The sequence below is a fragment of the Hippoglossus stenolepis genome, chromosome 10 (genome assembly GCF_022539355.2).
Source record: "Hippoglossus stenolepis isolate QCI-W04-F060 chromosome 10, HSTE1.2, whole genome shotgun sequence".
Taxonomy (NCBI): Eukaryota; Metazoa; Chordata; class Actinopteri; order Pleuronectiformes; family Pleuronectidae; genus Hippoglossus; species Hippoglossus stenolepis.
Window position 1 is genome coordinate 26,601,802 of NC_061492.1, and position 13,927 is coordinate 26,615,728.

General features: G+C 46.9%; 26 non-coding genes and 2 pseudogenes across 26 annotated transcripts; all 28 read right to left on the bottom strand.

Moving 5' to 3' along the window:
• Positions 1 to 203: 203 nt before the first annotated feature.
• LOC124853266 lies at positions 204 to 316 on the bottom strand. The gene has a single exon (XR_007033609.1). It is a non-coding gene; the product is annotated as a U5 spliceosomal RNA (small nuclear RNA).
• A 492-nt stretch (positions 317 to 808) lies between these two features.
• On the bottom strand, positions 809 to 998 carry LOC124854127. The gene has a single exon (XR_007034376.1). It is a non-coding gene; the product is annotated as a U2 spliceosomal RNA (small nuclear RNA).
• A 178-nt stretch (positions 999 to 1,176) lies between these two features.
• Positions 1,177 to 1,286, bottom strand: LOC124853680. The gene has a single exon (XR_007034019.1). It is a non-coding gene; the product is annotated as a U5 spliceosomal RNA (small nuclear RNA).
• A 487-nt stretch (positions 1,287 to 1,773) lies between these two features.
• Positions 1,774 to 1,964, bottom strand: LOC124854432. Its single transcript, XR_007034676.1, has one exon. It is a non-coding gene; the product is annotated as a U2 spliceosomal RNA (small nuclear RNA).
• Positions 1,965 to 2,141: 177 nt separating this feature from the next.
• Positions 2,142 to 2,254, bottom strand: LOC124853428. Its single transcript, XR_007033771.1, has one exon. It is a non-coding gene; the product is annotated as a U5 spliceosomal RNA (small nuclear RNA).
• Positions 2,255 to 2,748: 494 nt separating this feature from the next.
• On the bottom strand, positions 2,749 to 2,938 carry LOC124854098. The gene has a single exon (XR_007034347.1). It is a non-coding gene; the product is annotated as a U2 spliceosomal RNA (small nuclear RNA).
• A 179-nt stretch (positions 2,939 to 3,117) lies between these two features.
• Positions 3,118 to 3,229, bottom strand: LOC124853391. Its single transcript, XR_007033734.1, has one exon. It is a non-coding gene; the product is annotated as a U5 spliceosomal RNA (small nuclear RNA).
• Positions 3,230 to 3,728: 499 nt separating this feature from the next.
• Positions 3,729 to 3,917, bottom strand: LOC124854346. Its single transcript, XR_007034590.1, has one exon. It is a non-coding gene; the product is annotated as a U2 spliceosomal RNA (small nuclear RNA).
• A 178-nt stretch (positions 3,918 to 4,095) lies between these two features.
• LOC124853269 lies at positions 4,096 to 4,210 on the bottom strand. The gene has a single exon (XR_007033612.1). It is a non-coding gene; the product is annotated as a U5 spliceosomal RNA (small nuclear RNA).
• A 500-nt stretch (positions 4,211 to 4,710) lies between these two features.
• On the bottom strand, positions 4,711 to 4,901 carry LOC124853441. The gene has a single exon (XR_007033784.1). It is a non-coding gene; the product is annotated as a U2 spliceosomal RNA (small nuclear RNA).
• A 179-nt stretch (positions 4,902 to 5,080) lies between these two features.
• Positions 5,081 to 5,193, bottom strand: LOC124853194. Its single transcript, XR_007033537.1, has one exon. It is a non-coding gene; the product is annotated as a U5 spliceosomal RNA (small nuclear RNA).
• A 497-nt stretch (positions 5,194 to 5,690) lies between these two features.
• Positions 5,691 to 5,880, bottom strand: LOC124853953. Its single transcript, XR_007034267.1, has one exon. It is a non-coding gene; the product is annotated as a U2 spliceosomal RNA (small nuclear RNA).
• A 179-nt stretch (positions 5,881 to 6,059) lies between these two features.
• Positions 6,060 to 6,172, bottom strand: LOC124853195. The gene has a single exon (XR_007033538.1). It is a non-coding gene; the product is annotated as a U5 spliceosomal RNA (small nuclear RNA).
• Positions 6,173 to 6,672: 500 nt separating this feature from the next.
• Positions 6,673 to 6,863, bottom strand: LOC124854376. The gene has a single exon (XR_007034620.1). It is a non-coding gene; the product is annotated as a U2 spliceosomal RNA (small nuclear RNA).
• A 176-nt stretch (positions 6,864 to 7,039) lies between these two features.
• LOC124853692 lies at positions 7,040 to 7,150 on the bottom strand. The gene has a single exon (XR_007034031.1). It is a non-coding gene; the product is annotated as a U5 spliceosomal RNA (small nuclear RNA).
• A 497-nt stretch (positions 7,151 to 7,647) lies between these two features.
• Positions 7,648 to 7,836, bottom strand: LOC124854189. The gene has a single exon (XR_007034436.1). It is a non-coding gene; the product is annotated as a U2 spliceosomal RNA (small nuclear RNA).
• Positions 7,837 to 8,013: 177 nt separating this feature from the next.
• LOC124853575 lies at positions 8,014 to 8,126 on the bottom strand. Its single transcript, XR_007033916.1, has one exon. It is a non-coding gene; the product is annotated as a U5 spliceosomal RNA (small nuclear RNA).
• A 498-nt stretch (positions 8,127 to 8,624) lies between these two features.
• Positions 8,625 to 8,816, bottom strand: LOC124853342. Its single transcript, XR_007033685.1, has one exon. It is a non-coding gene; the product is annotated as a U2 spliceosomal RNA (small nuclear RNA).
• A 177-nt stretch (positions 8,817 to 8,993) lies between these two features.
• On the bottom strand, positions 8,994 to 9,106 carry LOC124853196. The gene has a single exon (XR_007033539.1). It is a non-coding gene; the product is annotated as a U5 spliceosomal RNA (small nuclear RNA).
• Positions 9,107 to 9,605: 499 nt separating this feature from the next.
• On the bottom strand, positions 9,606 to 9,796 carry LOC124853776. Its single transcript, XR_007034115.1, has one exon. It is a non-coding gene; the product is annotated as a U2 spliceosomal RNA (small nuclear RNA).
• A 179-nt stretch (positions 9,797 to 9,975) lies between these two features.
• LOC124853367 lies at positions 9,976 to 10,086 on the bottom strand. The gene has a single exon (XR_007033710.1). It is a non-coding gene; the product is annotated as a U5 spliceosomal RNA (small nuclear RNA).
• A 499-nt stretch (positions 10,087 to 10,585) lies between these two features.
• LOC124854217 lies at positions 10,586 to 10,780 on the bottom strand. The gene has a single exon (XR_007034463.1). It is a non-coding gene; the product is annotated as a U2 spliceosomal RNA (small nuclear RNA).
• A 178-nt stretch (positions 10,781 to 10,958) lies between these two features.
• On the bottom strand, positions 10,959 to 11,065 carry LOC124853880 (annotated as a pseudogene).
• A 501-nt stretch (positions 11,066 to 11,566) lies between these two features.
• On the bottom strand, positions 11,567 to 11,758 carry LOC124853127. The gene has a single exon (XR_007033486.1). It is a non-coding gene; the product is annotated as a U2 spliceosomal RNA (small nuclear RNA).
• Positions 11,759 to 11,938: 180 nt separating this feature from the next.
• LOC124853723 lies at positions 11,939 to 12,049 on the bottom strand. The gene has a single exon (XR_007034062.1). It is a non-coding gene; the product is annotated as a U5 spliceosomal RNA (small nuclear RNA).
• Positions 12,050 to 12,543: 494 nt separating this feature from the next.
• On the bottom strand, positions 12,544 to 12,714 carry LOC124852825 (annotated as a pseudogene).
• Positions 12,715 to 12,892: 178 nt separating this feature from the next.
• LOC124853291 lies at positions 12,893 to 13,004 on the bottom strand. The gene has a single exon (XR_007033634.1). It is a non-coding gene; the product is annotated as a U5 spliceosomal RNA (small nuclear RNA).
• A 499-nt stretch (positions 13,005 to 13,503) lies between these two features.
• LOC124852937 lies at positions 13,504 to 13,694 on the bottom strand. The gene has a single exon (XR_007033353.1). It is a non-coding gene; the product is annotated as a U2 spliceosomal RNA (small nuclear RNA).
• Positions 13,695 to 13,927: the final 233 nt, after the last annotated feature.

A 13,927-nucleotide genomic window follows, 5' to 3' on the forward strand; every position in this document is an offset into this window, starting at 1 on the left:
ATCTTAGCAAAAGGCTCGAGAAGCGATAAGCCCCAAGTGTTGATGTCCACGCCAAGCTCTTGGCACAAATCTCACTTGTTGTGGTACCCGTCGTAGGTGTGCATAACAATGGCTGCTGCTTATCACCTCCGCCCAAGCTCTCCTTTGTGGCCTTTGATTTCTGACCTAGACAGCTCTTTGACTTTTCACAATTTCATAAGGCTCAGCCATACAGCAAAGCCTGCCAAAAATATATTCAACTCATGTTTGTTCCTCTCCACGGAAGTCTTTAGTAAAAGGCGAAAGACTTCTGCGTTATGAAGAGAAACCAGAGTCAGCATGGCCTCTGTTGGAGAGCAGCAGAGGAGCCTCTCGGTCACAGTCACCACCTTCACGTAGGCCTCTTTGCTTTCCGCATGTCAGATCCCAGTATGCAACATTCTAACCCCCCCCATCTGCCAACCAAAATTATACACGTCTTTATTACCTCCTGCCCTGACTACTGTGATTGGCTTTTAAGCCTGCCTAAGCAATACATCCCTGAACCACTTACATTCGCTCCAAAATGCTGACTCTGGTTTCTCACCAAGTCTCCCAGAAGGTCTTGAGTGAAAGCAAGTTTCCATTCTTGACAAACGCTTCTAACTCAATTTGGAATCCAGTTCAAGCTCATTGTGACCCTGCATGGTCACGTCACTAAGCAGTGAGCCATCAGAGGGGTTTCACACACTTGTGTATGCATGTTACTTCCCAGTTTCATTGAGCCAGTGTAGAATTCACTTTTGATACGCGACAATTGTTTGAGTGTTTGGTTTTCTACAAGGTAAGAACAGAGTGCACCGTGCCCAGTGGCACTGCAATGCTAGGTCGATGCGTGGAGAGAAAGGAGCAAGCTCCAAATTTCTGCCCTCATGCAAAAATCTGCTTAATATGTAGTCCTCATATAGAGGACATATCAGATATTAAACTGATAAGAACAGATACTACACTTGATCTTAGCCAAAAGGCCGAGAAGCGATAAGCCCCAAGTGTTGGATGTCCACGCCAAGCTCTTGGCACAAATCTCACTTGTTGTGGTACCCCGTCAGAGGTGTGCATAACAATGGCTGCTGCTTATCACCTCCGCCCAAGCTCTCCTTTGTGGCGCTTGATTTCTGACCTAGACAGCTCTTTGACTTTTCACAATTTCATAAGGCTCAGCCATACAGCAAAGCCTGCCAAAAATATATTCAACTCATGTTTGTTCCTCTCCACGGAAGTCTTTAGTAAAAGGCAAAGACTTGCGGTATGAAGAGAAACCAGAGTCAGCATGGCCCTCTGTTGGAGAGCAGCAGAGGAGCCTCTCGTCACAGTCACCACCTTCACGGTAGGCCTCTCTTGCTTTCCGCATGTCAGATCCCAGTATGCAACATTCCCAACCCGCCCCATCTGCCAACCAAAATGATACACGTCTTTATTACCTCCTGCCCTGACTACTGTGATTTAAGCCTGCCTAAGCAATACATCCCTGAACCACTTACATTCGCTCCAAAATGCTGACTCTGGTTTCTCACCAAGTCTCCCAGAAGGTCTTGAGTGAAAGCAAGTTTCCATTCTTGACAAACGCTTCTAACTCAATTTGGAATCCAGTTCAAGCTCATTGTGACCCCTGCATGGTCACGCCACTAAGCAGTGAGCCATCAGAGCGGTTTCACACACTTGTGTGTGCCAGGCCGTTACCTCACTTTCATTGAGCCAGTGTAGAATCACTTTTGATAGCAATTGTTTGAGTGTTTGGTTTTCTACAAGGTAAGAACAGAGTGCACCGCTCCCAGCGGCACTGCAATGCTAGGTCGATGCGTGGAGAGAAAGGAGCAAGCTCCAAATTTCTGCCCTCATGCCAAAAATCTGCTTAATATGTAGTCCTCATATAGAGGACATATCAGATATTAAACTGATAAGAACAGATACTACACTTGATCTTAGCCAAAAGGCCGAGAAGCGATAAGCCCCAAGTGTTGGATGTCCACGCCAAGCTCTTGGCACAAATCTCACTTGTTGTGGTACCCCGCTCGTAGGTGTGCATAACAATGGCTGCTGCTTATCACCTCCGCCAAGCTCTCCTTTGTGGCGCCTGATTTCTGACCTAGACAGCTCTTTGACTTTTCACACTTCATAAGGCTCAGCCATACAGCAAAGCCTGCCCAAAATATATTCAACTCATGTTTGTTCCTCTCCACGGAAGTCTTTAGTAAAAGGCGAAAGACGTGTGCGTTATGAAGAGAAACCAGAGTCAGCATGGCCTCTGTTGGAGAGCAGCAGAGGAGCCTCTCGGTCACAGTCACCACCTTCACGGTACTCTCTTGCTTTCCGCATGTCAGATCCCAGTATGCAACATTCCCAACCCCCCCCATCTGCCAACCAAAATTATACACGTCTTTATTACCTCCTGCCCTGACTACTGTGATTGGCTTTAAGCCTGCCTAAGCAATACATCCCTGAACCACTTACATTCGCCTCCAAAATGCTGACTCTGGTTTCTCACCAAGTCTCCCAGAAGGTCTTGAGTGAAAGCAAGTTTCCATTCTTGACAAACGCTTCTAACTCAATTTGGAATCCAGTTCAAGCTCATTGTGACTCGTGCATGGTCACGCCACTAAGCAGTGAGCCATCAGAGCGGTTTCACACACTTGTGTGTGCAGGTCCGATACCTCAGTTTCATTGAGCCAGTGTAGAATTCACTTTGATACGCGACAATTGTTTGAGTGTTTGGTTTTCTACAAGGTAAGAACAGAGTGCACCGTTCCCAGCGGCACTGCAATGCTAGGTCGATGCGTGAGAGAAAGGAGCAAGCTCCAAATTTCTGCTCCTCATGCCAAAATCTGCTTAATATGTAGTCCTCATATAGAGGACATATCAGATATTAAACTGATAAGAACAGATACTACACTTGATCTTAGCCAAAAGGCCGAGAAGCGATAAGCCCCAAGTGTTGGATGTCCACGCCAAGCTCTTGGCACAAATCTCACTTGTTGTGGTACCCCGTTCGTAGGTGTGCATAACAATGGCTGCTGCTTATCACCTCCGCCCAAGCTCTCCTTTGTGGCGCTTGATTTCTGACCTAGACAGCTCTTTGACTTTTCACAATTTCATAAGGCTCAGCCATACAGCAAAGCCTGCCAAAATATATTCAACTCATGTTTGTTCCTCTCCACGGAAGTCTTTAGTAAAAGGCGAAAGACGTGTGCGTTATGAAGAGAAACCAGAGTCAGCATGCCCTCTGTTGAGAGCAGCAGCAGGAGCCTCTCGGTCACAGTCACCACCTTCACGGTAGGCCTCTCTTTGCTTTCCGCATGTCAGATCCCAGTATGCAACATTCCAACCCGCCCCCATCTGCCAACCAAAATTATACACGCCTTTATTACCTCCTGCCCTGACTACTGTGATTGGCTTTTAAGCCTGCCTAAGCAATACATCCCTGAACCACTTACATTCGCTCCAAAATGCTGACTCTGGTTTCTCATCAAGTCTCCCAGAAGGTCTTGAGGAAAGCAAGTTTCCATTCTTGACAAACGCTTCTAACTCAATTTGGAATCCAGTTCAAGCTCATTGTGACCTCTGCATGGTCACGTCACAAAGCAGTGAGCCATCAGAGCGGTTTCACACACTTGTGTGTGCCAGGCCGTCCTCAGTTTCATTGAGCCAGTGTAGAATTCACTTTTGATACGCGACAATTGTTTGAGTGTTTGGTTTTCTACAAGGTAAGAACAGGTCAATGCACCATTCCCAGCGGCACTGCAATGCTAGGTCGATGCGTGGAGAGAAAGGAGCAAGCTCCAAATTTCTGCCCCTCATGCCAAAAATCTGCTATATGTAGTCCCATATAGAGGACATATCAGATATTAAACTGATAAGAACAGATACTACACTTGATCTTAGCCAAAAGGCCGAGAAGCGATAAGCCCCAAGTGTTGGATGTCCACGCCAAGCTCTTGGCACAAATCTCACTTGTTGTGGTACCCCGTTCGTAGGTGTGCATAACAATGGCTGCTGCTTATCACCTCCGCCCAAGCTCTCCTTTGTGGCGCTTGATTTCTGACCTAGACACGCTCTTTGACTTTTCACAATTTCATAAGGCTCAGCCATACAGCAAATCCTGCCAAAAATATATTCAACTCATGTTTGTTCCTCTCCACGGAAGTCTTTAGTAAAAGGCGAAAGACTTGTGCGTTATGAAGAGAAACCAGAGTCAGCATGGCCCTCTGTTGGAGAGCAGCAGAGGAGCCTCTCGGTCACAGTCACCACCTTCACGGTAGGCCTCTCTTTGCTTTCCGCATGTCAGATCCCAGTATGCAACATTCCCAACCCGCCCCCATCTGCCAACCAAAATGATACACGTCTTTATTACCTCCTGCCCTGACTACTGTGATTGGCTTTTAAGCCTGCCTAAGCAATACATCCCTGAACCACTTACATTCGCTCCAAAATGCTCACTCTGGTTTCTCACCAAGTCTCCCAGAAGGTCTTGAGGAAAGCAAGTTTCCATTCTTGACAAACGCTCTAACTCAATTTGGAATCCAGTTCAAGCTCATTGTGACCCCGTGCATGGTCACGTCACAAAGCAGTGAGCCATCAGAGCGGTTTCACACACTTGTGTGTGCCAGGCCGTTACCTCACTTTCATTGAGCCAGTGTAGAATTCACTTTTGATACGCGACAATTGTTTGAGTGTTTGGTTTTCTACAAGGTAAGAACAGAGTGCACCGTTCCCAGCGGCACTGCAATGCTAGGTCGATGCGTGGAGAGAAAGGAGCAAGCTCCAAATTTCTGCCCCTCATGCCAAAATCTGCTTAATATGTAGTCCTCATATAGAGGACATATCAGATATTAAACTGATAAGAACAGATACTACACTTGATCTTAGCCAAAAGGCCGAGAAGCGATAAGCCCCAAGTGTTGGATGTCCACGCCAAGCTCTTGGCACAAATCTCACTTGTTGTGGTACCCCGTTCGTAGGTGTGCATAACAATGGCTGCTGCTTATCACCTCCGCCCAAGCTCTCCTTTGTGGCGCTTGATTTCTGACCTAGACAGCTCTTTGACTTTTCACAATTTCATAAGGCTCAGCCATACAGCAAAGCCTGCCAAAAATATATTCAACTCATGTTTGTTCCTCTCCACGGAAGTCTTTAGTAAAAGGCGAAAGACTTGTGCGTTATGAAGAGAAACCAGAGTCAGCATGGCCCTCTGTTGGAGAGCAGCAGAGGAGCCTCTCGGTCACAGTCACCACCTTCACGGTAGGCCTCTCTTTGCTTTCCGCATGTCAGATCCCAGTATGCAACATTCCCAACCCGCCCCATCTGCCAACCAAAATTATACACGCTCTTTATTACCTCCTGCCCTGACTACTGTGATTGGCTTTTAAGCCTGCCTAAGCAATACATCCCTGAACCACTTACATTCGCTCCAAAATGCTGACTCTGGTTCTCACCAAGTCTCCCAGAAGGTCTTGAGGAAAGCAAGTTTCCATTCTTGACAAACGCTTCTAACTCAATTTGAATCCAGTTCAAGCTCATTGTGACCCTGCATGGTCACGCCACTAAGCAGTGAGCCATCAGAGCGGTTTCACACACTTGTGTGTGCCAGGCCGTTACCTCAGTTTCATTGAGCCAGTGTAGAATTCACTTTTGATACGCGACAATTGTTTGAGTGTTTGGTTTTCTACAAGGTAAGAACAGAGTGCACCGCTCCCAGCGGCACTGCAATGCTAGGTCGATGCTGGAGAGAAAGGAGCAAGCTCCAAATTTCTGCCCTCATGCCAAAAATCTGCTTAATATGTAGTCCTCATATAGAGGACATATCAGATATTAAACTGATAAGAACAGATACTACACTTGATCTTAGCCAAAAGGCCGAGAAGCGATAAGCCCCAAGTGTTGGATGTCCACGCCAAGCTCTTGGCACAAATCTCACTTGTTGTGGTACCCCTGTTCGTAGGTGTGCATAACAATGGCTGCTGCTTATCACCTCCGCCCAAGCTCTCCTTTGTGGCGCTGATTTCTGACCTAGACAGCTCTTTGACTTTTCACAATTTCATAAGGCTCAGCCATACAGCAAAGCCTGCCAAAAATATATTCAACTCATGTTTGTTCCTCTCCACGGAAGTCTTTAGTAAAAGGCGAAAGACTTGTGCGTTATGAAGAGAAACCAGAGTCAGCATGGCCCTCTGTTGGAGAGCAGCAGAGGAGCCTCTCGGTCACAGTCACCACCTTCACGGTAGGCCTCTCTTTTGCTTTCCGCATGTCAGATCCCAGTATGCAACATTCCCAACCCGCCCCATCTGCCAACCAAAATGATACACGTCTTTATTACCTCCTGCCCTGACTACTGTGATTGGCTTTAAGCCTGCCTAAGCAATACATCCCTGAACCACTTACATTCGCTCCAAAATGCTGACTCTGGTTTCTCACCAAGTCTCCCAGAAGGTCTTGAGTGAAAGCAAGTTTCATTCTTGACAAACGCTTCTAACTCAATTTGAATGCAGTTCAAGCTCATTGTGACCTGTGCATGGTCACGTCACAAAGCAGTGAGCCATCAGAGCAGTTTCACACACTTGTGTGTGCCAGGGCATATACCTTCACTTTCATTGAGCCAGTGTAGAATTCACTTTTGATACGCGACAATTGTTTGAGTGTTTGGTTTTCTACAAGGTAAGAACAGAGTGCACCGTTCCCAGCAGCACTGCAATGCTAGGTCGATGCGTGGAGAGAAAGGAGCAAGCTCCAAATTTCTGCCCTCATGCCAAAAATCTGCTTAATATGTAGTCCTCATATAGAGGACATATCAGATATTAAACTGATAAGAACAGATACTACACTTGATCTTAGCCAAAAGGCCGAGAAGCGATAAGCCCCAAGTGTTGGATGTCCACGCCAAGCTCTTGGCACAAATCTCACTTGTTGTGGTACCCCGTCGTAGGTGTGCATAACAATGGCTGCTGCTTATCACCTCCGCCCAGCTCTCCTTTGTGGCGCTTGATTTCTGACCTAGATAGCTCTTTGACTTTTCACACTCTATAAGGCTCAGCCATACAGCAAAGCCTGCCAAAAATATATTCAACTCATGTTTGTTCCTCTCCACGGAAGTATTTAGTAAAAGGCAAAGACTTGTGCTTATGAAGAGAAACCAGAGTCAGCATGGCCCTCTGTTGGAGAGCAGCAGAGGAGCCTCTCGGTCACAGTCACCACCTTCACGGTAGGCCTCTCTTTGCTTTCCGCATGTCAGATCCCAGTATGCAACATTCCCAACCCGCCCCCATCTGCCAACCAAAATTATACACGTCTTTATTACCTCCTGCCCTGACTACTGTGATTGGCTTTTAAGCCTGCCTAAGCAATACATCCCTGAACCACTTACATTCGCCTCCAAAATGCTGACTCTGGTTTCTCACCAAGTCTCCCAGAAGGTCTTGAGTGAAAGAGTTTCCATTCTGACAAACGCTTCTAACTCAATTTGGAATGCAGTTCAAGCTCATTGTGACCTCTGCATGGTCACGCACAAAGCAGTGAGCCATCAGAGCGGTTTCACACACTTGTGTGTGCCAGGCCGTTACCTCACTTTCATTGAGCCAGTGTAGAATTCACTTTGATACGCGACAATTGTTTGAGTGTTTGGTTTTCTACAAGGTAAGAACAGAGTGCACCGCTCCCAGCGGCACTGCAATGCTAGGTCGATGCGTGGAGAGAAAGGAGCAAGCTCCAAATTTCTGCCCTCATGCCAAAATCTGCTTAATATGTAGTCCTCATATAGAGGACATATCAGATATTAAACTGATAAGAACAGATACTACACTTGATCTTAGCCAAAGGCCGAGAAGCGATAAGCCCCAAGTGTTGGATGTCCACGCCAAGCTCTTGGCACAAATCTCACTTGTTGTGGTACCCCGCTCGTAGGTGTGCATAACAATGGCTGCTGCTTATCACCTCCGCCCAAGCTCTCCTTTGAGGCGCTTGATTTCTGACCTAGACAGCTCTTTGACTTTTCACACTTACAAGGCTCAGCCATACAGCAAAGCCTGCCAAAAATATATTCAACTCATGTTTGTTCCTTCTCCACGGAAGTCTTTAGTAAAGGCGAAAGACTTGTGCGTTATGAAGAGAAACCAGAGTCAGCATGGCCCTCTGTTGGAGAGCAGCAGAGGAGCCTCTCGGTCACAGTCACCACCTTCACGGTAGGCCTCTCTTTGCTTTCCGCATGTCAGATCCCAGTATGCAACATTCCCAACCCGCCCCCATCTGCCAACCAAAATGATACACGTCCTTTATTACCTCCTGCCCTGACTACTGTGATTGGCTTTTAAGCCTGCCTAAGCAATACATCCCTGAACCACTTACATTCGCTCCAAAATGCTGACTCTGGTTTCTCACCAAGTCTCCCAGAAGGTCTTGAGTGAAAGCAAGTTTCCATTCTTGACAAACGCTTCTAACTCAATTTGGAATCCAGTTCAAGCTCATTTGAACCCGCATGGTCACGCCACAAAGCAGTGAGCCATCAGAGTGGTTTCACACACTTGTGTGTGCCAGGCCATACCTCACTTTCATTGAGCCAGTGTAGAATTCACTTTGATACGCGACAATTGTTTGAGTGTTTGGTTTTCTACAAGGTAAGAACAGAGTGCACCGTTCCCAGCGGCACTGCAATGCTAGGTCGATGCGTGGAGAGAAAGGAGCAAGCTCCAAATTTCTGCCCCTCATGCCAAAAACCTGCTTAATATGTAGTCCTCATATAGAGGACATATCAGATATTAAACTGATAAGAACAGATACTACACTTGATCTTAGCCAAAAGGCCGAGAAGCGATAAGCCCCAAGTGTTGATGTCCACGCCAAGCTCTTGGCACAAATCTCACTTGTTGTGGTACCCGTCAGAGGGTGTGCATAACAGTGGCTGCTGCTTATCACCTCCGCCCCAAGCCTCCTATGTGGCGCTTGATTTCTGACCTAGACAGCTCTTTGACTTTTCACAATTTCATAAGGCTCAGCCATACAGCAAAGCCTGCCAAAAATATATTCAACTCATGTTTGTTCCTCTCCACGGAAGTCTTTAGTAAAAGGCGAAAGACTTGTGCGTTATGAAGAGAAACCAGAGTCAGCATGGCCCTCTGTTGGAGAGCAGCAGAGGAGCCTCTCGGTCACAGTCACCACCTTCACGGTAGGCCTCTCTTTGCTTTCCGCATGTCAGATCCCAGTATGCAACATTCCCAACCCGCCCCCATCTGCCAACCAAAATTATACACGCCTTTATTACCTCCTGCCCTGACTACTGTGATTGGCTTTAAGCCTGCCTAAGCAATACATCCCTGAACCACTTACATTCTCTCCAAAATGCTGACTCTGGTTTCTCACCAAGTCTCCCAGAAGGTCTTGAGTGAAAGCAAGTTTCCATTCTTGACAAACGCTCTAACTCAATTTGGAATCCAGTTCAAGCTCATTGTGACCCCTTGCATGGTCACGCCACAAAGCAGTGAGCCATCAGAGCGGTTTCACACACTTGTGTGTGCCATGCCGTTACCTCACTTCCATTGAGCCAGTGTAGAATTCACTTTGATACGCGACAATTGTTTGAGTGTTTGGTTTTCTACAAGGTAAGAACAGAGTGCACCGCTCCCAGCGGCACTGCAATGCTAGGTCGATGCGTGGAGAGAAAGGAGCAAGCTCCAAATTTCTGCCCTCATGCCAAAAATCTGCTTAATATGTAGTCCTCATATACAGGACATATCAGATATTAAACTGATAAGAACAGATACTACACTTGATCTTAGCCAAAAGGCCGAGAAGCGATAACCCCCAAGTGTTGGATGTCCACGCCAAGCTCTTGGCACAAATCTCACTTGTTGTGGTACCCCGTTCGTAGGTGTGCATAACAATGGCTGCTGCTTATCACCTCCCCGCCCAAGCTCTCCTTTGTGGCGCTTGATTTCTGACCTAGACAGCTCTTTGACTTTCACAATTTCATAGGCTCAGCCATACAGCAAAGCCTGCCAAAAATATATTCAACTCATGTTTGTTCCTCTCCACGGAAGTCTTTAGTAAAAGGCGAAAGACTTGTGCTATGAAGAGAAACCAGAGTCAGCATGGCCCTCTGTTGGAGAGCAGCAGAGGAGCCTCTCGGTCACAGTCACCACCTTCACGGTAGGCCTCTCTTGCTTTCCGCATGTCAGATCCCAGTATGCAACATTCCCAACCCGCCCCATCTGCCAACCAAAATTATACACGTCTTTATTACCTCCTGCCCTGACTACTGTGATTGGCTTTTAAGCCTGCCTAAGCAATACATCCCTGAACCACTTACATTCGCTCCAAAATGCTGACTCTGGTTTCTCACCAAGTCTCCCAGAAGGTCTTGAGTGAAAGCAAGTTTCCATTCTTGACAAACGCTTCTAACTCAATTTGGAATCCAGTTCAAGCTCATTGTGACCCCTGCATGGTCACGCCACTAAGCAGTGAGCCATCAGAGCGGTTTCCACACTTGTGTGTGACAGGCCGTTACCTCAGTTTCATTGAGCCAGTGTAGAATTCACTTTTGATACGCGACAATTGTTTGAGTGTTTGGTTTTCTCACAAGGTAAGAACAGAGTGCACCGCTCCCAGCGGCACTGCAATGCTAGGTCGACGTCTCGTGGAGAGAAAGGAGCAAGCTCCAAATTTCTGCCCCTCATGCCAAAAATCTGCTTAATATGTAGTCCTCATATAGAGGACATATCAGATATTAAACTGATAAGAACAGATACTACACTTGATCTTAGCCAAAAGGCCGAGAAGCGATAAGCCCCAAGTGTTGGATGTCCACGCCAAGCTCTTGGCACAAATCTCACTTGTTGTGGTACCCGTCTCGTAGGTGTGCATAACAATGGCTGCTGCTTATCACCTCCGCCCAAGCTCTCCTTTGTGGCGCTTGATTTCTGACCTAGACAGCTCTTGACTTTTCACACTCTCATAAGGCTCAGCCATACAGCAAAGCCTGCCAAAATATATTCAACTCATGTTTGTTTTCCACGGAAGTCTTTAGTAAAAGGCGAAAGACTTGTGCTATGAAGAGAAACCAGAGTCAGCATGGCCCTCTGTTGGAGAGCAGCAGAGGAGCCTCTCGGTCACAGTCACCACCTTCACGGTAGGCCTCTCTTGCTTTCCGCATGTCAGATCCCAGTATGCAACATTCCCAACCCGCCCCCATCTGCCAACCAAAATTATACACGTCTTTATTACCTCCTGCCCTGACTACTGTGATTGGCTTTTAAGCCTGCCTAAGCAATACAGCCCTGAACCACTTACATTCGCTCCAAAATGCTGACTCTGGTTTCTCACCAAGTCTCCCAGAAGGTCTTGAGTGAAAACAAGTTTCCATTCTTGACAAACGCTTCTAACTCAATTTGGAATGCAGTTCAAGCTCATTGTGACCCCGTGCATGGTCACGTCACAAAGCAGTGAGCCATCAGAGCGGTTTCACACACTTGTGTGTGCCAGGCCGTCACCTCAATTTCATTGAGCCAGTGTAGAATTCACTTTTGATACGCGACAATTGTTTGAGTGTTTGGTTTTCTACAAGGTAAGAACAGAGTGCACCGTTCCCAGCAGCACTGCAATGCTAGGTCGATGCGTGGAGAGAAAGGAGCAAGCTCCATATTTCTGCCCCTCATGCCAAAAATCTGCTTAATATGTAGTCCTCATATAGAGGACATATCAGATATTAAACTGATAAGAACAGATACTACACTTGATCTTAGCCAAAAGGCCGAGAAGCGATAAGCACTAAGTGTTGGATGTCCACGCCAAGCTCTTGGCACAAATCTCACTTGTTGTGGTACCCTGCTCCGTAGGTGTGCATAACAATGGCTGCTGCTTATCACCTCCGCCCAAGCTCTCCTTTGTGGCGCTTGATTTCTGACCTAGATAGCTCTTTGACTTTTCACAATTTCATAAGGCTCAGCCATACAGCAAAGCCTGCCAAAATATATTCAACTCATGTTTGTTCCTCTTCCACGGAAGTATTTAGTAAAAGGCGAAAGACTTGTGCGTAGAAGAGAAACCAGAGTCAGCATGGCCCTCTGTTGGAGAGCAGCAGAGGAGCCTCTCGGTCACAGTCACCACCTTCACGGTAGGCCTCTTTGCTTTCCGCATGTCAGATCCCAGTATGCAACATTCCCAACCCGCCCCATCTGCCAACCAAAATTATACACGTCTTTATTACCTCCTGCCCTGACTACTGTGATTGGCTTTTAAGCCTGCCTAAGCAATACATCCCTGAACCACTTATAGTTCTCCAAAATGCTGACTCTGGTTTCTCACCAAGTCTCCCAGAAGGTCTTGAGTGAAAGCAAGTTTCCATTCTGACAAACGCTTCTAACTCAATTGGAATGCAGTTCAAGCTCATTGTGACCTGCATGGTCACGCCACAAAGCAGTGAGCCATCAGAGCGGTTTCACACACTTGTGTGTGCCAGGTCCGTTACCTCACTTTCATTGAGCCAGTGTAGAATTCACTTTTGATACGCGACAATTGTTTGAGTGTTTGGTTTTCTACAAGGTAAGAACAGAGTGCACCGTTCCCAGCGGCACTGCAATGCTAGGTCGATGCGTGGAGAGAAAGGAGCAAGCTCCCCAAAATCTGCTTAATATGTAGTCCTCATAGAGGACATATCAGATATTAAACTGATAAGAACAGATACTACACTTGATCTTAGCCAAAAGGCCGAGAAGCGATAAGCCCCAAGTGTTGGATGTCCACGCCAAGCTCTTGGCACAAATCTCACTTGTTGTGGTACCCCGTCGTAGGTGTGCATAACAATGGCTGCTGCTTATCACCTCCGCCCAAGCTCTCCTTTGAGGCGCTTGATTTCTGACCTAGACAGCTCTTTGACTTTTCACAATTTCATAAGGCTCAGCCATACAGCAAAGCCTGCCAAAATATATTCAACTCATGTTTGTTCCTCTCCACGGAAGTCTTTAGTAAAAGGCGAAAGACTTGTGCGTTATGAAGAGAAACCAGAGTCAGCATGGCCCTCTGTTGGAGAGCAGCAGAGGAGCCTCTCGGTCACAGTCACCACCTTCACGGTAGGCCTCTCTTTGCTTTCCGCATGTCAGATCCCAGTATGCAACATTCCCAACCCGCCCCCATCTGCCAACCAAAATGATACACGCCTTTATTACCTCCTGCCCTGACTACTGTGATTGGCTTTAAGCCTGCCTAAGCAATACATCCCTGAACCACTTACATTCGCTCCAAAATGCTGACTCTGGTTTCTCACCAAGTCTCCCAGAAGGTCTTGAGTGAAAGCAAGTTTCCATTCTTGACAAACGCTTCTAACTCAATTTGGAATCCAGTTCAAGCTCATTGTGACCCTGTGCATGGTCACGTCACAAAGCAGTGAGCCATCAGAGTGGTTTCACACACTTGTGTGCCAGGCCGTTACCTCACTTTCATTGAGCCAGTGTAGAATTCACTTTTGATACGCGACAATTGTTTGAGTGTTTGGTTTTCTACAAGGTAAGAACAGAGTGCACCGCTCCAGCGGCACTGCAATGCTAGGTCGATGCGTGGAGAGAAAGGAGCAAGCTCCAAATTTCTGCCTCATGCCAAAAATCTGCTTAATATGTAGTCCTCATATAGAGGACATATCAGATATTAAACTGATAAGAACAGATACTACACTTGACCTTAGCCAAAAGAAGCCGATAAGCCCCAAGTGTTGGATGTCCACGCCAAGCTCTTGGCACAAATCTCACTTGTTGTGGTACCCCGTCTGTAGGTGTGCATAACAGTGGCTGCTGCTTATCACCTCCGCCCAAGCTCTCCTATGTGGCGCTTGATTTCTGACCTAGACAGCTCTTTGACTTTTCACAATTTCATAAGGCTCAGCCATACAGAAAAGCCTGCCAAAAATATATTAGCAATACGTAACTGAACGAAGTGGCAC